Source organism: Carassius gibelio, chromosome A18, assembly GCF_023724105.1.
Source record: "Carassius gibelio isolate Cgi1373 ecotype wild population from Czech Republic chromosome A18, carGib1.2-hapl.c, whole genome shotgun sequence".
NCBI classification, from domain to species: domain Eukaryota; kingdom Metazoa; phylum Chordata; class Actinopteri; order Cypriniformes; family Cyprinidae; genus Carassius; species Carassius gibelio.
This window is the reverse complement of record NC_068388.1, coordinates 1313845-1323749: the sequence shown is the minus strand read 5'-3', so window position 1 is coordinate 1323749 and position 9905 is coordinate 1313845. Positions and strand designations below refer to the sequence as shown.

The window sequence follows — 9905 nt, the reverse complement described above, 5'->3', positions numbered from 1 at the left end:
TCCTAAACTGTCCTAGCGTTCCAGGGAGGAAGTGATGTCATCGCACGATCAAACCCAGTGACACTGACGATTCAGAAACCCCCAGCTTTGACTTAAAATAAAATAAAAAAGCAAGCAAAGAAAAGCAGTCACCAACATGATATCATTCAAAGTCACAAGTAATAGTATTTCTACAATATTCCTCATAAATAACTTTATAGCTTTCATCTCTTAAACTCAGTGAATATATTAATAGTTAATTGTCTTTTCTTCCTCTTGTTCTATTATCATACTCATGTAGTAATATAACGATTGAATGTATAATATTGTATCAGCAAAAAAATGAATGGCAGTACCCTAACCGAAAATATAAAAATAAACTTTTTTCTTGAAAGATAAATGATAGTTTATGTTAATCATGTACAAATGATGAAACAGGAAACATGAGGTATTAAATCCAAAATAATATACATTTTAGCATGATGTCAAAAATACTTAATTTAAATGATATGTAATTACTGTTTTCACGTCACAGATTTTTTTTTGCAGTTTGCATCACAGTTATGAAAATTTGGGGAATAAATGTTATTTAATTGTAATTGTAATTGTCATTCTTACATCCGTAATCTCTGAATATGCTCATGTAAACGTCAACGGAACTCACAGAAGGGTAGAAAAGCGTAAAAACTAACTAGATTCGCTCATTACTGAACCTGGAATAAATACAGAAAAAATTAGTCAAAATGACTAATGAGCGAAGTCAAAAACCACCCAAACCCCGCCCCTGCCACATGCCCCGCCCACATGTCCCGCCCTAATCACATAACCCCGCCCCCTCCACAATGTGCTACGATCTATTCTGATTATATTACACGCAGGACGAAGCTAAGTTAACGAAACAAAGTCTCTAGTGTTTGCTAGCTATCTAGTTTTTAAAACATGACGGAATAAAAAATAGCCTTTTTTGCTTTGCTTTGAATCGTAGCTTTATCAGACATGATTGCACATTTCCTGGCTGCTTTCGTCTTCTGCAGGAAGATCAAAACATGCTCTTGGATGCATTTAGTGCCGTTATGAAGCAGCTGAAGCAGTTTCTGTCGCATCTTAAAGGCTCGGTCAACATGTCAGGAGCCCAAAAGGATCCACAAACCATGACATCATTGTGTCTGATGCCCTGAGAGTTTAAAAAGATCTGTGGCCTTTTAGGTTTTGCACCTGCATGCATTTACAATGCTCTCTAAATCTCGTTTCCACTTGTGACACCTTACCCAGTCCAAAAAAAAGAAAAAATGGCTATTTTTGTTTTGTTTTCCTTTAGAAATATCTAAACATTCTTAAATCAGTAACATTTATTTGAGAAGCATGATGACCTATACATTTTGTTTTCTAATTTCTAATTCTCTAATTAAGTGAGTTTATGCTTAAAACTAGCAATCTGAGAATGGGGCATTGAATTACACATATTTTTCTGAAATTATTGGAAGATTTTTTTTTCTTGTTTTAAGAAAAAATTAACAAAATAAAATAAAATTCATAAACAAGACTTAATATCTTAAGAATGTTTATATATTTGTACTGGAAAACAAAAATTCTTTTTATAATTCTTTTTATTATTATTTTGTTTTTATTTTTTTGCAGTGTATTCTGTAGTTTAGTCTAGTTTTTCAGTACAAATATCGAAACGTTCTTAAATCAAGGTATTTTCACTTGAGAAGCAAAATTACTTAAGATTTAAAAATAATAAAAATTCTGTTAGTTTTTCCTTAAAACTAAAAATATTAATCTTAATTCAAAGGGAAAACTGGATTATTTTTTATTATTATTATTTAACCATCAATTTTGATAAATTTCCCTCCCAGAATAATATTTTAATTAATATTTTAGGTAATTATTAGGTATATTAGGATTTAAAAACATTTAGATATTTTTTTCTGGAAAACAAAAATACAAAGTAACAATTTTTTTTTTTTTTTTTTTTTTTGCAGTTCAATACAAATGTCTAAACATTCTTAAATCAAGATTGAGAAGCAAAATAGATATTGTGTATCAATTTGAATGAGTTTCTGCTTAAAACAAGAAAAATACCTGCCAATGCGGCAAGAAAAATCTTCTTTGCTTTTAAATAAAGTTTCTTTTTCTGAGCCCACTTGCAGCTTTATTTCCCCTTTCTTGTTTTAAGCATCTTGATTAAGAAAGTTCAGATATTTGTGCTGGAAAGCAAGACAGAAATACAGCGGAAGAACATCAGTTTTATTTTGCAGTGCTGTCACCGAGGCAGAGAATATAACACACTCTCGTTTATTTCTTCTGCTTCTGGTTGTGAGGCGTTTACACACTCGAGCGCACAGATGTGGAAACTTTCACGGTTTCACGAATCCTTTACCCTCCACTGAACTCCCTCTAAATGTGAGTGAAGGTGAATCCTGACGTGAACTGAAACAAGAGGAACAGACGACGCTTGATTTAACTCTGATCAATTTAGCATCATCTTCTGCTCTGTGGTGCCACTTTAACCAGACCTGGCCTCCTTTCTACAGACCAAACCGAAACTAAAACAGCATCTATTCATGAAAACTGCAAAATACTGTGCTTCAGCAAACGATTTCAGTGCTTCAGAATCATCCGTGTGCTTCGATAATGTGTCTGTTTTTACAATACGATGTGTTTAATCAAAATAAAATAAAATATGTGGATATATGAATACAAATGAGCATGATAATGGATGCTAAAGAGAAATAAACACTTGAGAAATTTCATTTGGCACTTCTCGGGGTTATTCTAAACTGACTGCAACTGCAACTATTAAAAATAATTGTTACTTGAAATACATGTTAACTCAAAGAAAAAAAAGAAAATATTATTTTATTTCAGCATTTCATTGTATTTGAAATGAGGTACTAAAATACAATGTAAAAAAAAATAAAAATTCTTAGCATTTTGTCTTGTTTTGCATTATAAATATTTAAACATTCTTAAATCAAGATACATTTAATTGAGAAGCATAATGATATTATTCTGTTTCCTAAAAAAAATTTAAATTAGGCAATGTTTTGCTTAAAATTAGAAAAAATATCTGCCAACTGGGCAAGAAAAATAATATAATCTTTAAGTTAAGTTTATTTTTCTGACCCCATTAGCAGATATTTGTGCTTGTTTTAAGAAAAAAAAAAATGTTTTTCTATAAACACACTTAATGTAACACTTAAGTGAATGTATCTTTTTTTTTTTTTTTAGGAATGTTTAAGATATTTATACTGGAAAACATATATATATATATATATATATATATATATATATATATATATATATATTATTATTATTTTTATTTTTTTTTGCAGTGCAACTCAAAAATATAATAAAAATATTCAATACATAATTTAAAAAAAAACAAAAAAAAAAACGCAAAAGTCTAATTCAAAATATGAACATAAATGATAATAGTATATCAATGATAGTCAAACAACACGGGCACTTCTTAATACCCTTCTTACAAACTAATCTGAAGGTTTGACTTAACTTGAATCCAGGATGAGTTTCTCAGACAGGAATTTGTGTTGCATATTCATACAGAATGATAATGCAGATAGAAAGACCCTCACATGAAACACATTGGCAGGTTTTCAACTAACTAGTGCAAATTGTTATGATTGAGAAACGTTTTCCAGCATGCAGCTTCATCTGCGCAGGATGGAGTAAAACAAGCAATAAAAAGAACCAGAGTAAAGCAATGTATGCAGTAATGCATGGGCAGGCCGTTACCTCATCAGTGTCTGTGCATCAGCGTTCAAGCGCAGGCAGCATGGCAGAAGTGCATGGTTTTGGTCCTTTGGGATCCTGGAGGGAGCGTCTTTTTTAAAGGATAAAAGCAACGTCTCGTTTGCTGGCATGAAGGTTTAGAGGTCAGGTTTGGTCATGACATCCAGATTTCACTCTAATTCGCACGCAGGCGATGACTAGATAAAGACCTGCCCATTGAGAGATGCTCACCTTTCTGCTTTCTGTTTTACACACAGAAGAGGAACAGACCTGCAATCTTTCACAAAGATGGCAATGAATCTCCAGAGGTGAGGATTGTTTTTAAGGCCTGATCATGAGAACAGCACAAAAACACCTGAAACCGATGCAGTGTTTCTAAAACCGTTGAGCTTCATCGTAAAGTAAGATGGCCTTGTTAGGCTTGTGTTGTACTAGTCTGGATTTGAGGATTTAGTTCATACAGAATAGATGCATGAAATCCCATTATATAATGATCTGGGCAGAGTACGTGTGGAAAAACACACACAATCCAATCCAAATCATCTCCAAGTTCTCTCTTTAAAGTCAACATCAAATCCAGACGTGTTTCTGGACTTATCACCAATTAAAGACGTCTTCAACGCCATCAAGCCCACGTCTTGTTTTCAATATGTCATAGAGAATCGATTCTCTGTGAATAAAATACATTTTTTTAAACAGAAGTTAATCGGGGTTTCATGTTGACGAAGTAAACACATTGGTAACATTTACGCGAATCCTTTATATACCGTATAATGCATTATAAAAGTATTCAAATGCATTAATTACGGCTTGCATTGCACATTATAATGCATTGTGTGATCTGATCAATAAGTCATGGCAGCTTATTTTTTTACATATCTTTAACTCTTAACTTAAATGTAGTTATATTATTAAATACGGTTACTCCTTTAGAAAGTACAATGCACTGCAACATAACAAACAACCTTTTTATGATGCAACAAACAATCTGTAAATGTTATAATGCATAGCAATATTGCAATTAATTGTGAAAATATCTAATGCATTATGATGCATTATAAAGGCTTCAAGTAAAGTGTTACCAAGATCTTCTATAGAGCGCGACTGCAGGTTTGCACGAATTTAAACAGTTGGATCAGTTCAATTGATCATAGTTAGATTGCGTTTCCTTTTGTGGTTCTTTTGGCAGTTTCTGTAGCTATCGACCTCCTCGTCTTCCTCCGTTTCGTCTCATTAGAGTCTGAGACGAGCGTCTCTGTACAAAAAGCCACGTTCTGATCATCTGGCCTTCCACTGTGGATTGTCGCTCGAACACAAAGGCTTCTGGGATCACAGACGTTCCTCGTCCGTTCCACTCGTCTTGGAATGAAGAAAGAGCGCGACATGATGAACGATACGATCCAGAGGCCGGAAGGTTTACTGTACATCTTCCGGCCTTCCTTCACAAGTTCAAGTATTATCTTCGCTAATAAAAATAAATAGAAAAAAGGAAAAATGAGCAACTCTACTCCTATATTCTACATTTCTAATCTACGCCGGAGCAAGAAACAGCTACCGGAGCAAAGGTTTTCTTGTCACACAGATTTACGTTCTTCTACTGTTAATATTAGTAAGCTACGAGTTAAGAGTTTTTGATTTTTAAATATATATATATATATTTATATATATCTTTTAAAAAGCGTGTAGTCCTTTGGTCCCTATTTTCTAAGGAATGATGCATGTAGATATTCCTGGATTCTGGTCCAGAGCACAGATCACACGAAACCAGTGTAGGCACGAAAACCAAAAATGGCAGCAGGCTGGTGTGTGTGTGTGTGTGTGTGTGTGTGTGTGTGAGTGTGTGTGGAGATCAATACATTTACATGAGGGTTTCAACAGAGTTTTGTTTGCATGTAAAGGCAAGGATATTCTGAAGTTATCAGCAGTGTGTGTGTGTGTGTTTATGCATGCTTTCAGCATAATTTGTTCATAAAGTTTTTTTTTTCCAATCTCATCTAAAAAAAAAAAAAAAAAAAAAAAAACAGCAGCAAAAAATTCAGTCTCTGCAAAATGCAAAAAAAAAAAGCATCCTGCAATCGCCGAAGTGAAAAAAGAATAAAGTTGGCAAAAAAAAAAAATCCTCCTGTTTTTCCAGCTCTCAGTGATTTTCCTGTGATATGTAGCAGAGCAAAAGTCTTTTGATACTGCACTTGTGGAAATTAGGGGTTGTAGTCCTTCAATCTGACAAAGAGAGAGAGAGAGAGAGAGAGAGAGAAGCAGACAGTGAGTTGGAGATTCAAGCAGCTCTAAACTGCATCAGACACCAGCTGTCCAAGAAAACATGTGCACCTCGTATTCCAGCCCCAATATCAAAAGACATAAGCAAGAAATTACATTATGCATTTATAATCAGATTTTTTGCATTACATATCTTTCAATTTGCATTAATTTTAAAGCATTTGACTAAATAAAATGCATTAAAAAAACAGCTTACAAGCAGGACAACAAATCCTAAAATATACATATGAATACTTTATAAAATGCATAAAACCATAAATAATATTTTGTTGATTTTCTGCATTACAGTAATAAAAAAAAGGTCCTTAATTGTTGTGTAAATAATGGAGAACCATGAATTTGTACATTTAGAATGATTCCAAACTTTTACGTTCATCCAGATTTATTTATTTATTTTTTGCATATTGTGACATTACTTTCAATTTTCATTAAAATTAAACTTGTTTCTCCAACAAATTTGATGTTTTACTTTGGAGTTTGCTTGTAATTCTCAGTATTTTCTTGTGTGATCCTAATTTCAGTATTTTATTGCATTTGACAAAAAAAATTGCATAAAAAAACAGCATATAAGCAGTTTAACAAATACTAACATAAACCCCTAACATACTTTGTAAAATGCATAAAAACCATACATAAAAAATGGCACCATTTAAATAATATTTTATATTTTTTAACTGATTTTATATTTAATTTTATATATTTTTTTTTTATATATAAATTATATAAGATATATAAATATATACTTTTTAATAAAAATATTTAATTATATAATAATAATATTATTATATAAGTTTTTGCATTACTGACATAAAAAATTGCACATGCATATGCATATCTGCATATGAATTTGAGAGGAAATGTCTTAATAATCATGAAAACAATGCAGAACAATGGTGAGGAACATGATGATATATATATTTATATATTTAATATATAATATTTTTACTTTTAAATACTTATAACTTTCTATTGATTTGGGTGTGAGATATATTAAACCAATTTACTAACAATTTTATTTTATTTTATTTTATTTTATTTTATTTTATTTTAGTGTGTGAAATGACGTGTAGCCAAGTATGGTGTCCAAATGCTCAAAATAGGAGCTTATTTTCTTTTGAGATTTTAATGCACTGTATTTATTTTGAAATTAAAATATATTTCCTTTGATTTCGGGGGGAGATGCATGTTAGATATGTTCTCGACAGGTTTCATCTAAGAGCTCTGACATCTCAAAAAGCGTATATACGCATACAAACAAGTATGGCTTTTCTGGGACAGCAGCTCGTCTTTCTGTGTCCTTTAAAACACCGTGACCTGAAACTGAACTACAGCGGACAGACAAGACCATGAGTGACCGTACTGCGATCTCTGACTCAAGCTTTTAACAGAAACTGATGGATTTGAGCAAAGAGAAACCTCGAAACCCACACAATGGAAAGCAAATCTTGCTGTGATAATATATAATGCATAAGCTACAAGACAGAAGCAGCAACATGACGGATTCTCCGGTTTCCATTATAGAAATGTTTCCAGGTCATAACTTTTACATAGCTTTTACAGTCCAAACCATTAACATTAACACCCACTGCTTTACAAATCTGATTTAATGTTGACTTAGTAAACATTAGGAATAAACAGGGATGGATCTACACCGCTAAACATTTTCTTACTTTGTACTTTTGTTTTTTGTAAATTATGCATTTATTATATACATTAAAAAAAAAATAGCATTTTGTTTTTGCATTTTCCTGCACACATACCTAAACTTTCTTAAATCAAGATAGATTCACTTGAGAAGCAAATCGACTTTAAATATAATGTTTTGTTTTCTGGAAAATGCATCAAAATAAAGTGTGTTGATGTTTAAAACAAGAAGTTCAATTAATAAAATACAATATTATTAAAAGTGAAGAAAAAAAAGAAAATGTTTATTTTCTTGTTTAAATTATTATTATTATTTTTTTAATCAGAAAACAAGACTTTATATTTTAAGTCATTTCCAGCATAAATATCTAAACATTTATCAATCAAGACACATTGACTTTTATTAAATCTTTATAAAATCTAAATTAAGTGACTTTTAACAGAAAGAAAAAAAACCTTAAATTATTTATTAAAAGAAAAATAAACTTTAACAAGATCATTTTTTCTGAGTCCATGGACATTATAAAAAAATAATAAAATATATAATAAAATAAATAATATAAAATAACAAAAACAATAACAATAATTTTAATTAAATAAAAAAAAAATACAATGATGGAAAAAAAAGTTAAACAACGATAGAAAAAATATAGAATAATAAAAAAAGACCTGTTTACCTGTTAAGAAAATGTTTGTCTTAATAATAAACTTTGACTTCTAATTTTGCTTCTTGAGCAAAAGTATCTTGATTTAAGAATGTGTAGATATTTGTAACGATACAAAATAACACAAAAACACAATGTTTTAAAGTGAAATTCTCCTGATGAAGCCTTTCTTCACTCGACTCAAAGAATAAAAGTCTTTCACTGTTAGAGACGGCGATTTAAAGAAAAGAAACGCAGCAAAGCTTCAACACACAAACATACACAGAGCTGGAAAACAGAGAGAAAGAGAGAAAAATATCCACCACATTCAACCAGGAAGAGCACAACAACTCAGGGTACGACAGCAATGAAGGGGTTAAAGTTCACAACCCTTCAATATCACCCGGCTTCAGCGACCCAGAGAGAGCAGATCCACTGAAACAAGCAGGGTTCGGATTTACAGCGCTGGACACCAGAGCGTCCCAAACAAACGAGAGAGAGAGAGAGAGAGAGAGAGAGAGAGAGAGAGAGAGAGAGAGAGAGAGAGAGAGAGAGAGAGAGAGAGAGAGAGAGAGAGAGAGAGAGAGAGAGAGAGCCGTCCTGAGCCCTGACAGAAACACAAGATCACGCCTCCGTCTCGTCACATTCACAGGAAGAGTGATTGTGTATTGAGCGGATGAATCATGACAGATATGCAAAACATTAAGAGGAATGTGCACATTAGTACTGGAAGACTAAATGAGTTTAAAGACAAACACAAACAGGTGAATGAGTTCTTGTGCGTTATTTATCACATTCACACTTGTGTCACTCCCAACCCGGAAGACTTTAAATCTTCAAAGGAACACAAAGAGAAAAATACTTTTTATTCATGCAACGTTAAACACACTGAAAAGAGATCTGAGGGATGCAATGGAGGGGAAAATCTGAGAGCATTTGGGGAAAAACTTATATGATGGCATGACAAAGACTGTAAGAAATACAATGATAACAAACTAAACTAAACTAAAAAAAAATTATTAATGGAAAAAAAAAACAATTGTGGGGAAAAAAATAAATAAATAATGAAACAAAATTAAATAAAAATGAATAGAAAGAGATTAATGGTAAAACACAATAATGAAAATAAATAAATAAATGGGAAAAAATACAACAATAAAATTAAATAAAAAGAATAATGGGAAAAATTAATACAAAAAAATAGAAATGAATAAAAAGAGATTAATGGTAAAACACAATAATGGAAAAAAATGGGGAATAAATAACAATAAAATACAATAAAAAGTTTAATGGGAAAAATTAATAAATAAAATAAAAATGAATAAAAAGAGATTAATGGTAAAATAATGGAATAAATGGAACAATAATGGAAAAATGATGGAAAAAAATAAATAAATGGTGAACAATAAAATAAAAAATAAAAAATAAAAATAAAGATTAATGGGAATAAATAAATAAATATAATTGTAAGTTTTAAGACGTAATATGGCATTTTGTCAATTGAAGAATATTCAGATATTGGTACTGAAAAATAAGACAAAATACTGAGAAAGAACATCATATGAACTACTTTTGGGATGTTTTTATGTCCTTTATAGAGTTTGA

General features: G+C 31.3%; 1 long non-coding RNA gene across 1 annotated transcript in view; it reads right to left on the bottom strand.

Annotated features, from left to right (window-relative positions):
* The window catches only part of LOC127934526 (uncharacterized), a 7531-nt gene extending 1812 nt beyond the window's left edge, over window positions 1–5719 (bottom strand). Inside the window, exons 1-2 of the long non-coding RNA XR_008147786.1 lie at window positions 3739–5719; window positions 1–91 (exon numbers count right to left, since the gene is read on the bottom strand). The exon at window positions 1–91 is cut by the window's left edge and continues 1812 nt beyond it. This is a non-coding gene — a long non-coding RNA (uncharacterized LOC127934526). The remainder of the gene's footprint in view (window positions 92–3738) is intronic.
* Between the last annotated feature and the right edge of the window lie 4186 nt (window positions 5720–9905).